This window comes from Procambarus clarkii, chromosome 17, assembly GCF_040958095.1.
Source record: "Procambarus clarkii isolate CNS0578487 chromosome 17, FALCON_Pclarkii_2.0, whole genome shotgun sequence".
Classification (NCBI taxonomy): Eukaryota; Metazoa; Arthropoda; class Malacostraca; order Decapoda; family Cambaridae; genus Procambarus; species Procambarus clarkii.
In genome coordinates this window covers 34,958,646-34,972,680 of record NC_091166.1, presented here as the reverse complement: position 1 = coordinate 34,972,680, position 14,035 = coordinate 34,958,646, and the positions used below count along the sequence as shown (strand labels likewise).

Sequence of the window (14,035 nt, the reverse complement as noted above, 5' to 3'; positions counted from 1 at the left end):
CTCTAATGTAGGATGTTAAAACAGAACATCATTCAGTCTTAATAAATTCATATTATAGTTAATTTGGAATTTCAGTTAGTTTTCTGTCATTTATCTTTAAGCGTACCTTCTTGAGTGCTTACGGATACTTAAAAGTGATTCTCTAAGTGAATTAAAAACATCTGCAATTATCAACAAGTACGGTAATTTGTACCTCATCAACACATGCTGATGAGGTACAAGTACTCATCAACATCTGTAGTTAGCAAGAGCAAGTTATCTCAGTTCTTGGAGTCTTAAGTCCTTGACTTGTTCCTCGTGAGTCAAAGACCAATATATCAGTACAATTTCATCTTTCATGTAAAGATGAAGATCTTGAGATGATTGGTTATCTTGAGATGATTTCGGGGCTCAGTGTCCCCGCGGCCCGGTCCTCGACCAGGCCTCCCACCAGGATGGTGGCAGCAGATTTCCATTAGTTAGTGGTCTTATAATAATTAGTCTTTCGGTACATAATATTCAGATAGCTCTGGGTGCGGTAAAGGTGCGGTCTAGGTGCGGTTAGTAGCTCTCACACTCCCATGAACCAGCCTGACGGGGCTTCTACTACCAGGGTGGACCGCAGACCGTCTCCATGTTGTATAGATTTGATGTCAAGGGTAATTGTGTATGTTACATATTGGTGAAGGTAGGATCGGATTTCATAATCAATGGTGGCAGCGGTGGGAGAGAGAGAGAGAGAGAGAGAGCGAGAGAGAGAGAGAGAGAGAGAGAGAGAGAGAGAGAGAGAGAGAGAGAGAGAGAGAGAGAGAGAGAGAGAGAGCGAGAGAGAGAGAGAGAGAGAGAGAGAGAGAGAGAGAGAGAGAGAGAGAGAGAGAGAGAGAGAGAGAGAGAGAGAGAGAGGACGTTACATTTCACCTAAAGTCTCTCCCCCCCTCCCTCCAATCCCTTCCATACCTACCCAACGTGTTGACTTAACTGTTCTCACCTTCCAATCACCGCGGTTGTCCCCCCCCCCTCCCCTGCCCCTTTCCCTCTCCTACACCCCCTCTGCCTCGCCCCCCTTCACCCTCCCTACCCCACACCTCCCCCCCCCCTGCCCCAGCTACGAGGGGTTGCTAAACAGCTCCGCCACACAGATCAATATTGCCGTAAAAGGTAAGATAGAGATGTAACGCAGTGCTTGCTCACAGCCCCTACCAGCCCCCTCCCCCCTTCCCCCCCCGGCTCCTTCCTCTCCATCTCCCCCCTTTCGAATGCCTCACCCTACCCCCCCCCAGGTCCTCAACCCCCTCTCCTGATGTTCCTCGCACAATCCCCCCCCCCCCTCTCTCTCTCTCTCTCTCTCTCTCTCTCTCTCTCTCTCTCTCTCTCTCTCTCTCTCTCATATATATATATACATATATATATATATATACATACATATATATATATATATATATATATATATATATATATATATATATATATATATATATATATATATATATATATATATATATATATATATTAAATATAACTGTTCCACCTAAAATGTATCTATATTAAGCATTATAGATAGATTTATACCAGGAATCTATATTAAGAAACTTATATCTATTTTAATCTATATATTAGTCTATATCTATATTAATAACTATCTTTATCTATATTCAAATCTATATCTAAATTAATCTATATCTACATTTAAATTGATATTAAGAAATCTATATCTATATTAATCTATATCTATATTAAATCTATATATTCAAATCTATATTAAGAAACACACTTAAAAATCTGGCACAAACACATGGAGCAGTGAGCACCGACGAAACCTGTACATCTCTCATCGATCATGGCAGCATTTGTTTACATTGACTAAACAGTTTACGAAGCTGTCTATAACACTAACAACCTTGGGCTGTGAACGACCTCGTATAGCGCGCTATACCAGGTCCGGAAACTGCTTAATAGATGCAAACCAAGACGCCATAGTTATCTTTAGATGATTTCGGGGCTTAGCGTCCCTGCGGCCCGGTCCTCGACCAGGCCTCCTTTTTGTTACACATCCCCCAGGAAGCAGCCCGTAGCTGCTGTCTAACTCCCAGGTACCTATTTACTACTAGGTGAACAGGGGGAATCCGGGTGAAAGAAAGGCTGCCCATTTGTTTCCGCCTCCGCCGGGGATCGAGCCCGGAAATACCTCAGGACTACGAATCCCGAGCGCTGTCCACTCAGCCGTCAGCCCCCCCCCCCCCGTTAGGTAGGTACGAAACTGTCCCTTAAGGTACGGAAGGAAAACGAATGAACACCACATTCAATGAAGCATCGTTGTATATTCTATATATGTAATTACGTGAAAATACAACAAATTCAATATACAACACAAATCAGACCATCTGAAGTCTCTATAGCAGCAGGTAACCCAAACTTCCCCTTTTGAATTTTCAGTATTGATCCATTCAAACATTCTAGAAGCGATTCAAATGTTTAAAATTTTAAAAGTGATCAAACCGTTTTCACACATTTAAACTGTAATTCTATCATACTTTGAAATGCAAGTTATATAACAATCTATAACCTATAACAGTTGTAGGGGCAGAGGTTAAAAGATGGGGGGAAGAAGCAGACACCCAGAGCAGACCAGCAGAGCAGACACCCAGAGCAGACCACCCAGAGCAGACCACCCAGAGCAGACCACCCAGAGTAGACAACCCAGAGCAGACAACCAGAGCAGACCACCAGAGCAGACCACCCAGAGTAGACAACCCAGAGCAGACAACCAGAGCAGACCACCAGAGCAGACCAGCAGAGCAGACACCCAGAGTAGACAACCCAGAGCAGACCAGCAGAGCAGACACCCAGAGTAGACAACCCAGAGCAGACCAGCAGAGCAGACCAGCAGAGCAGACCAGCAGAGCAGACCACCAGAGCAGACAATCCTCACAAAAAGGGTGACAGACAAGAGGCACTGAACTACAGGCCAGTGTCCTTAACTTGTATACCATGCAAGGTGCTGGAGAAGATTGTGAGACAAAACCTAGTAACACATTTGGAAAGAAGAGACTTCGTGACAACCCATCAACATGGGTTCAGGGAGGGTAAATCTTGCCTTACAGGATTGATAGAATTCTACGATCAGGTGACAAAGATTAAGCAAGAACGAGAAGGATGGGCGGACTGCATTTTTTTGGACTGTCGGAAAGCCTTTGACACAGTCCCCCATAAGAGGGTGGTACATAAGCTGGAGAAACATGCAGGAGTAACTCGTCCTCTTAAAAATAACGTCACTTTTGGCTCGTATGCGCGCTATGGCCAAATTTGGAGGTAATTTGAAATGAAATCGACTCACAAAAGTGACGTTCTGTTCCGTTTTCTATTTGAGTCGTCCGGCGTACGCGCAGAGGTTATAAGAGGACACTTTAAATTAACGTTTTTCATAACGTTTTGAAACTTTATGATAATTTCCTGCCCACCTAACCTATCAGAGGACCCTTAACTTACTGTTGTTGAAAAAAAAATCCCAAATTTATTTTCATTTTTTTTTCATTTTCAAATTACGTCCATATTCGGCCATACGGGCAAACGGCCAAAAGCGACGTTCTTTATAAGAGGACAGGTTGCACTGGTAGGGCGCTCCAGTGGATAAGGGAATACCTAAGCAATAGGAAGCAAAGAGTTACAGTGATGAGTGAGACCTCAAATTGGCGTGAAGTCACCAGTGGAGTCCCACAGGGCTCTGTACTCGGTCCTATCCTGTTTCTGATATACGTAAACGATCTCCCAGAGGGTATAGACTCATTCCTCTCAATGTTTGCTGACGATGCCAAAATTATGAGAAGGATTAAGACAGAGGAAGATTGCTTGAGGCTTCAAGAAGACCTAGACAAACTAAAGGAATGGTCAAACAAATGGTTGTTAAGAGTTTAACCCAAGCAAATGTAATGTAATGAAGATAGGTGTAGGGAGCAGGAGGCCAGTTACAAGGCATCATTTAGGAGATTAAATTCTTCAAGAGTCAGAGAGAAAGACCTGGGGGTTGATATCACGCCAGACCTGTCCCCTGAAGCCCATATCAAGAGGATAACATCAACAGCATATGCCAGATTGGCTAACATAAGAATGGCATTTAGACACTTGTGCAAGGAATCATTCAGAACTTTGTATACCACCTATGTCAGACCAATCCTGGAGTATGCGGCTCCAGCATGGAGTTTATATCTAGTCAAGCATAAGACTAAACTGGAAAAAGTTCAAAGGTTTACCACCAGACTAGTACCCGAGCTGAGACGTATGAGCTACGAGGAGAGGCTATGGGAATTAAACCTCACGTCCCTATAAGACAGAAGAGTTAGGGGGGATATGATCACCACCTACAAGATTCTCAGAATATATATATATATATATATATATATATATATATATATATATATATATATATATATGTGTGTGTGTGTGTGTGTTTCATTGAATATGATTGCATATTCTCTATTGATTATTTTCTTGTTTAGGGCATCTATCCCTCTGACAAGTGCCATCTTGGTTAAATTGGAAGAGGATTTCTTCAAATGTCATATTTGTTCGAGATGAAGAAAAATAAATGATGAACTAAAGAAAATATTACACTTATTATAAATTTACACACCGTTTCGAACCTACATGGTTTATTCTCAAGTGATGTGACAATGATTGATTGATGAAGATTAATCCACCCAAGAGGTGGCACGGGCATGAACAGCCCATAACATGACGATGCTGGGCGTATTGGAGTATTAGGGAGGTCAGGTGCATAAAACAAAAAGGTGAGGAGAACATCGCAAAGGAAGAATATGGCATAAATGGGTGAAGGAAAGAGGACATAAATAGGGAAGAATTATATACAAAGATTAATCATATGTAGTGGGCGTGACATGTTGAGCAGTCATATATGACATATATATAATAGATAAAACAGAGGAAAAATAGTGACCAGAAAGGTGGGGTCCAAGAGCTAAATAACTAGATTCTGCAGGCACAAGTAGGTGAGTACACACACTCCCGTTCCTGTTTTATTGTTGAACAGTCACAAGCCATTCTACTTTAAGACAGAAAATAAAAAGTTGAAAAAAAGTCAAAATTCCCCAACACTCTGCACAAAACGTCGTAATGGAAGCTCGTGGAAGCAAAACAGAAAAAAAACACTGGAGAAATGAGAAGGAATGCAGGCGAGGTGGATAATTTGGGTGTAGGTGTGGTGGCGGGTCGAGGCTCCCTCCGTCACTCCTTAAAATACAGCACCGAGTGGGTGATGTAGCCACCACCACCATCACCACCATCTATCACCATCACCATCTATCACTATCACCATCTATCACCATCTATCACCACCTATCACCACCACCATCACCACCACCACCATCACCATCACCACCGTCTTCACTTCGAGGTCTCAATCTTCACCGCTGTAGCCAGAATGAATTCCCCCTGTTCCCGTCTCTCTCCTTCCCTCCCTCCTTTCCCCTCCCATTGGTCCCCCTCTCCATCCCTCCCCTCGTCGTCCCCCCAATTCCCCACTTCTCAGAAAATGTATTAAGCTCTGAAATAAATTTTGCGTTTAAAAAAAAATCGATTCAAATAACCTAAAAATTCTAGGAGAAACACACCAATTACTTCACATTTGACTCTCTGAAAATTACATGGGGGGGGGGGGGGTCCTCTACAAATGTTAATATTTCCTAAAGTATTTAACTTAAGCCAACCCCTACCAGCCTATGTCCGTCCCGTACCTTAAACCTTTCCCCCTACAAAGTTGGGTCAAGCAAGCCGCAAGCGCCTGGCTTCCAACCTTGGACAAACATTCTCTCTTATTTATCTAACATGACCTAGATGGGTTACGGTCATTGATCATTGGCGACCCAAGACGATTCGTCAAAGTTCATTTTCTATTAAAATTGTATACATATTGTTATGATGTTTCGGTTTAGTCCCCTACCACCACCACTAGTGTGAGGGGGCCCCCACCACCACCACTAGTGTGAGGGGGGGCCACCACCACCACTAGTGTGAGGGGGAGCCACCACCACCACTAGTGTGAGGGGCCCCCACCACCACCACTAGTGTGAGGGGCCCCCACCACCACTAGTGTGAGGGGCCACCACCACCACTAGTGTGAGGGGGCCACCACCACCACAAGTGTGAGGGGCCACCACCACCACCACTAGTGTGAGGGGGGGCCACCACCACCACTACAAGTGTGAGGGGCCACCACCACCACCACTAGTGTGAGGGGGGGGGGCCACCACCACCACTACAAGTGTGAGGGGGGGCCACCACCACCTTCCGGGTGCAGGTGGTGCGCCATGACTCACACACAACATTCCCAGTGTTCACCTGTTCACCTTGTTCTTCTCATATGGTTCGTCCGCGCCTCCTTGTTCTTCCAGTTGTCTTTTATATTTTTCCCTGATTCTTTGTTTCCTCTTCCATCTCCTTCTATTTCCTTCTGTTCCTCTCAATAGACACATTTTTTGAACAAATCCACAAGGGTCGTGACGAGGATTCGAACCTGCATCCGAGAGCATCCCAGACGCTGCCTTAATCGACTGAGCTACGACATGGTCAAAAGGAGTTGAAACCGAAGTTCTACTGAACTTACTGGATCCTGCAGCCTCTCCGAGGCACAAACCAGGGGTTTTACACAACTCCCCCCATGCACTCGAGCTATGTCAATAGGCCGTTCTCCCTCTTCGCCCTTACTTCATTACACACAGAAATCACAATTGCGTGATGCATCAAATGAACAAATCCACACGAACATTTCCCAGTGTTGACGGACAAATCGTCACGGCCCTTGTGGATGTGTTCATTTGATGCATCACGCTATTGTGATTTCTGTGTGTAGTGACACCGTTTTTGTTGACGTCTGAATCATCTTTCATCTCCCACGCCCAGAGTCCGTGGGCTTGCCCGGCCCCCACGCTACCATGGGAAGGTGGGAGAGTATCCTCATTACCATGGATATATGTGTGTGTGTGTGTGTGTGTGTGTGTGTGTGTGTCTATTTTCACCTAGTTGTGATTGCGGGGGTTAAGCTCTGGCTCTTTGGGCCCGCCTCTCAACTGTCAATCAACTGAAGTTGTTTTTCTCTCCACACACACACACACACACACACACACACACACACACACACACACACACACACACACACACACACACACACACACACACACACACACACACACACTTTAGAGCAAGGAGACGTTCCAGAGATAAGAGAGGGAACAGTTAACCAGGCACCAGTAGAAGAGTTTGAGATTACCAGCGGGGAAGTAAACAAGCTTTTATACTAGAGTTGGATGTGACAAAGGCTATAGGCCCAGATGGAATCTCCCCTTGGATACTAAAGGAAGGAGCAGAAGAACTGTGCCTCCCACTCTCCATAGTGTATAACAAATTACTGGTAACAGAGGAACTGCTAAGAATTTGGAAGACGGCTGATGTCCTGATATACAAGAAAGGGGATAGACAGGAGGCACTGAACTAAAGGCCAGTGTCCCTAACCTGCATACCATGCAAGCTGATGGAGAAGATTGTGCGAAGAAAGCTAGTGGAGCACCTGGAGCGAAAGAACTTTGTAACACAGCATCAACATGGATTCAGGGATGGCAGGTCCTGCCTCACAGGATTAATTGAATTATACGACCAGGCAACAAAAATCAGGCAAGAGATGGATGGGCAGACTGCATATTTTTGGATTGCCAGAAAGCCTTTGACACAGTACCACACAAGAGGCTAATGAAAAAGCTGGAGATGCAGGCAGGCGTGAAAGGGGAGGTACTCCATTGGATAAGGGAGTACCTAAGCAACAGAAGACAACAAGTCACTGTGAGGTCTCAGATTGACGAGACGTCACCAGTTGAGTCCCACAGGGGTCAGTCCTTGGACCTATACTGTTTCTGATATATGTAAATGATCTCCCAGAGGGTATAGAATCGTTCTTCTCACTGTTTGCTGATGATGCAAAAATTATGAGGAGGATTAAAACAGAGGATGATAGTAGGAGGCTACAAGATGACCTTGACAGACTGAATGAATATCCAACAAATGGCTGTTGAAGTTCAACCCGAGTAAATGCAAAGTATTGAAACTAAGCGGTGGAAACAGACACAGGATAGAGAATAGGAGATGAAGTACTTGATGAAACGGACAGAGAGAAAGATCTAGGAGTTAATATCACACCAAACCTGTCTCCTGAAGCCCACATAAAAAGAATTACGTCTGCGGCATATGCAAGGCTGGCTAACATCAGAACAGCGTTCAGGAACCTGTGTAAGGAATCGTTCAGATTCTTGTACACCTCATATGTAAGATCAATCCTGGAGTATGCGGCCCCAGCATGGAGCCCGTATCTAGTCAAGCACAAGACAAAGCTGAAAAAAGTTCAGAGGTATGCCACTTGGCTAGTCCCAGAACTAAGAGGTATGAGTTACGAGGAAAGGCCGCGGGAAATGCACCTCACGTCACTGACAGAAGAATAAGGGGAGACATGATCACTATCTACAAAATTCTCGGGGGAATTAACAGGGTGGACAAAAACAAACTCTTTAGCACAGTTGGAACAGGAACAAAAGGACACAGGAGGAAACTGAGTACGCAAATGAGCCACAGAGACATTAGAAAGAATTTTTTTCAGTGTCAGAGTAGTTAACGGATGGAATGCATTTGGCAGTAATGTGGTGGAGGCTGACTCCATACACAGTTTCAAGTGTAGATATGATAGAGCCCAGTAGGCTCAGGAATCTGTACACCAGTAGACTGACAGCTGAGAGGCGGGACCAAAGAGCCAAAGCTTAACCTCCGCAAGCACAACTAGGTGAGTACACACACGTCCAGGAAGCAGCCCGTAACAGCAGTCTAACTACCAGGTACCTATTTACTTCTTGGAGAACGGGGGCCATCAGGATGAAAGAAACTCTGCCCCTTTGTTTCCGCCATCGCCGGGGATCGATCCCCATACCCTAGGATTACGAATCCCGAACACTGTCCATTCAGCCGTCAGGTCAGAGAGAGAGAGAGAGAGAGAGAGAGAGAGAGAGAGAGAGAGAGAGAGAGAGAGAGAGAGAGAGAGAGAGAGAGAGAGAGAGAGAGAGAGAGAGAGAGAGAGTGTACTCACCTAGTTGTACTCACCTAGTTGTGTCTGCAGGATCGAGCATTGACTCTTGGATCCCGCCTTTCGAGCATCGGTTGTTTACAGCAATGACTCCTGTCCTATTTCCCTATCATACCTGGTTTTAAAATTATGAATAGTATTTGCTTCCACAACCTGTTCCTGAAGTGCATTCCATTTCCCCACTACTCTCACGCTAAAAGAAAACTTCCTAACATCTCTGTGACTCATCTGAGTTTCAAGCTTCCATCCATGTCCTCTCGTTCTGTTACTATTCCGTGTGAACATTTCGTCTATGTCCACTCTGTCAATTCCTCTGAGTATCTTATACGTTCCTATCATGTCCCCCCTCTCCCTTCTTCTTTCTAGTGTCGTAAGGCACAGTTCCCTCAGGCGCTCTTCATACCCCATCCCTCGTAGCTCTGGGACGAGTCTCGTTGCAACCCTCTGAACCTTTTCCAGTTTCATTATATGCTTCTTCAGATGGGGACTCCATGATGAGGCGGCATACTCTAAGACTGGCCTTACGTAGGCAGTGTAAAGCGCCCTAAATGCCTCCTTACTTAGGTTTCTGAATGATGTTCTAACTTTTGCCAGTGTAGAGTACGCTGCTGTCGTTATCCTATTAATATGTGCCTCAGGAGATAGATTAGGTGTTACGTCCACCCCCAGGTCTCTTTCACGCGTCGTTACAGGTAGGCTGTTCCTCTTCATTGTGTACTGTCCCTTTGGTCTCCTATCTCCTAGTCCCATTTCCATAACTTTACATTTGCTCGTGTTGAATTCTAGTAGTCATTTCTCTGACCATCTCTGCAATCTGTTCAGGTCCTCTTGGAGGATCCTGCAATCCTCATCTGTCACAACTCTTCTCATCAACTTTGCGTCATCCGCGAACATCGACATGTAGGACTCTACGCCTGTGTGTGTGCATGTGTGTGTGTGTGTGTGTGTGTGTGTGTGTGTGTGTGTGTGTGTGTGTGTGTGTGTGTGTGTGTGTGTGTGTGTGTGTGTGTGTGTGTGTGTGAGTGTAAAAAAATATAAAGCAGTTGATTGACAGTTGAAAGACGGGCCCCAAAGAACCAAAGCTCAACCCCCGCGAGCACAACTAGGTGAGCACATGTGTGCGCGCGCATGCAATACAGTGTATGTGTGTACACGAGACATTGTGTATGCGTGTATACGAGACATTGTGTATGTGTGTACACGAGACATTGTGTATGCGTGTATACGAGACATTGTGTATGTGTGTACACGAGACATTGTGTATGCGTGTATACGAGACATTGTGTATGTGTGTACACGAGACATTGTGTATGTGTGTACACGAGACATTGTGTATGCGTGTATACGTCGTGTAGTGAGCTGTCGTGTTGGCAGCTGAGGAAATATTTATTTTGAAGAAGGGGATGTTTACTCTGGCGTCCAGAAGGGAACATGGTAGCCAATTTCTGCACTCACAAGTTAGCACGGCTGGCTGGGGGCTGGGTGTTCCCTGGCTGGGGGAGCTGGGTGTTCCCTGGCTGGGGGCTGGGTGTTCCCTGGCTGGGGGCTGGGTGTTCCCTGGCTGGGGGCTGGGTGTTCCCTGGCTGGGGGGGCTGGGTGTTCCCTGGCTGAGGGCTGGGTGTTCCTTGGCTGGGGGGGCTGGGTGTTCCCTGGCTGGGGGCTGGGTGTTCCCTGGCTGGGGGGGCTGGGTGTTCCCTGGCTGGGGGCTGGGTGTTCCTTGGCTGGGGGGGCTGGGTGTTCCCTGGCTGGGGGCAGGGTGTTCCCTGGCTGGGGGCTGGGTGTTCCCTGGCTGGGGGGGCTGGGTGTTCCCTGGCTGGGGGGCTGGGTGTTCCCTGGCTGGGGGTTGGGTGTTCCCTGGCTAGGGGCTGGGTGTTCCCTGGCTGGGGGCTGGGTGTTCCCTGGCTGGGGGCTGGGTGTTCCCTGGCTGGGGGGCTGGGTGTTCCCTGGCTGGGGGCTGGGTGTTCCCTGGCTGGGGGAGCTGGGTGTTCCCTGGCTGGGGGCAGGGTGTTCCCTGGCTGGGGGGGCTGGGTGTTCCCTGGCTGGGGGCAGGGTGTTCCCTGGCTGGGGGGGCTGGGTGTTCCCTGGCTGGGGGCAGGGTGTTCCCTGGCTGGGGGGGGGCTGGGTGTTCCCTGGCTGGGGGGGCTGGGTGTTCCCTGGCTGGGGGCTGGGTGTTCCCTGGCTGGGGGCTGGGTGTTCCCTGGCTGGGGGGGCTGGGTGTTCCCTGGCTGGGGGGGCTGGGTCCAGCCTGGCTCGGGGATAGGCGGGAGAATGAATATAAACAAAACTGTTAAGTTACCTTTGAAATAAACCATCGCATCTGGGCGATTAAACCACTTAAGCAGTGTTGTCTTCCTAAGAAACTAGACGAGCACTGTACCTGGCTTAAAGCGTTGGAGAGGTACACCTGAAGTGTTGCGTCCTGCTCAACACCTCAGAGACGCAACACAAGAACGATCAAGAGGTTTTAAGGAAGATCAAACTGTCAAGAAGGAGGCAGCTTCCTCAACCATATCCTCCCAACGCTGTATATCGCAGGCACAGTACCCAAATCATATGACTCCAGGGTACAGGTCTTCAAAGGCTGAGGTGTGGGGCATGATACCCAGGCCATGTGAACCCCCCCCCCCCCACTAGTCTTGGAGGGTATGCGAAGGGGCGCAGAAGGAGTGGTTCCAAGCAGGAAGATGCCTCAAGTTCCCAACATATACAACCATGGATGCCGTCAGAGCAGAAAGTGAGGCTTGCGTCACCGCGGCTCTGGCCGTGGGTGAGTGCTTCTCTCCTGCTTCTTGACTTTCTCAGGAATTTTGTAACGAGTGGATCAGCGTCTTAAAATCACATAGAGCCGAAACCTGGCTTTTGGACCACCGGGAAGGTGTCCGTGGTGTTCAGGGCGTGACCTGGTCTGCCTCGGGTCATGGTAGACATGGTCTAACTACATGGTTAGATGCTCAGGTTATGACTCACACAGAGAAAAACACTTGGAGAAAGACAGTGCTAATTGACCTCTTTAATTTACGGAGCGCTACTAATGAGCAGATAATTAGCACACACACACACACACACACACACACAAGGAGGGGGATAGACAGGAGGCACTGAACTACAGGCCAGTGTCCCTAACTTGCATACCATGCAAGCTGATGGAGAAGATTGTGCGAAAAAAAAACTAGTGGAACATCTGGAGCGAAAGAACTTTGTATCACCACATCAGCAGCACGGGTTCAGGGATGGCAGATCATGCCTCACAGGATTACTTGAATTCTATGACCAGGCAACACAAGTTTGGAAACTGTTATCCTATCTTGAGGTTATCTTGAGATGATTTCGCGGCTTAGCGTCCCTGCGGCCCGGTCCTCGACCAGGCCTCCTTTTTTGTTACACATCCCCAGGATGCAGCTCGTAGCAGCTGTCTAACGTCCAGGTACCTATTTACTGCTAGGTGAACAGAGGCATCAGGGTGAAAGAAACATACAAGATCTCTAAGGCTCAGGGATGAAGTCGTAACAGACGGAGGAGAAAAACATGGCTCCAGCAGGAATTCAATTGAACTATCAGGGGAAAGGGCCAAGCCATTACGACTATACAGCACTGGGAAGGGGTCAGGATAAGGATTTGGGATGGGACGGGGGGGGGGAGGAATGGTGCCCAACCACTTGTGGAAGGTCAGGGATTGAACCCCGACCTGCATGAAGCGAGACCGTCACTCTACCGTCCAGCCCAAGTGATTGGGTAGGCTCCAGCAGGAGTAAATGTTAAAGAAAGAGCTGGAGGATTTGAGAGATAACTGCATGAAACAGAAGGGGAAACACGCCATAAATGAGAAAAATAGCATAAATAAATATCAGACATGGAAGAAGTACTGCAGGAACTCAGAGTTAACGAATTACACAGTTCTGAATGATCATATAAGCAAAGTGCGTAAAAAGGAGTCGCTGAACTATACTAGTAATGGTCGCAAGGCGGGGCTTGAGAGCTGATGCTCGACCCGGCAAGCACAACTAGGTGAGCAAACTACCCATAATGCTAGCTGTAGCGCAGTGGCCTGCATTGTCGACTCGCAACCAAATGTGGCAGAGTTTGATGCCATGACAACGAGAAGCGCTGGGGAACATGACCTTGTTCTTGTCTTTGACCTTGGACTTGACTTTGACCTTCGCCTGGACCTTGGACTTGATCTTGGACTTGACCTTGGACTTGATCTTGGACTTGATCTTGGACGTGACCTTAAACCATGGCCCAGGGCTGGTGGCCAACGTTTTGAAGTGCGCGCGAACTGTGGGATAACACTATATAGATGCTACAAGGGTGTAGGGAAGGTATACACCGAGGCTGATGCTACAAGGGTGTAGGGAAGGTATACACCGAGGCTGATGCTACAAGGGTGTAGGGAAGGTATACACCGAGGCTGATGCTACAAGGGTGTAGGGAAGGTATACACCGAGGCTGATGCTACAAGGGTGTAGGGAAGGTATACACCGAGGCTGATGCTACAAGGGTGTAGGGAAGGTATACACCGAGGCTGATGCTACAAGGGTGTAGGGAAGGTATACACCGAGGCTGATGCTACAAGGGTGTAGGGAAGGTATACACCGAGGCTGATGATACAAGGGTGTAGGGAAGGTATACACCGAGGCTGGTGCTACAAGGGTGTAGGGAAGGTATACACCGAGGCTGGTGCTACAAGGGTGTAGGGAAGGTATACACCGAGGCTGATGCTACAAGGGTGTAGGGAAGGTATACACCGAGGCTGATGATACAAGGGTGTAGGGAAGGTATACACCGAGGCTGGTGCTACAAGGGTGTAGGGAAGGTATACACCGAGGCTGGTGCTACAAGGGTGTAGGGAAGGTATACACCGAGGCTGATGCTACAAGGGTGTAGGGAAGGTATACACCGAGGCTGATGATACAAGAGTGTAGGGAA

General features: G+C 47.5%; 1 protein-coding gene across 2 annotated transcripts in view; it reads right to left on the bottom strand.

Moving 5' to 3' along the window:
- LOC123772369 (connectin) overlaps positions 1-14,035 on the bottom strand; it is an 806,097-nt gene that overhangs the window by 507,031 nt on the left and 285,031 nt on the right. The gene's annotated exons all lie outside the window — the stretch shown is intronic.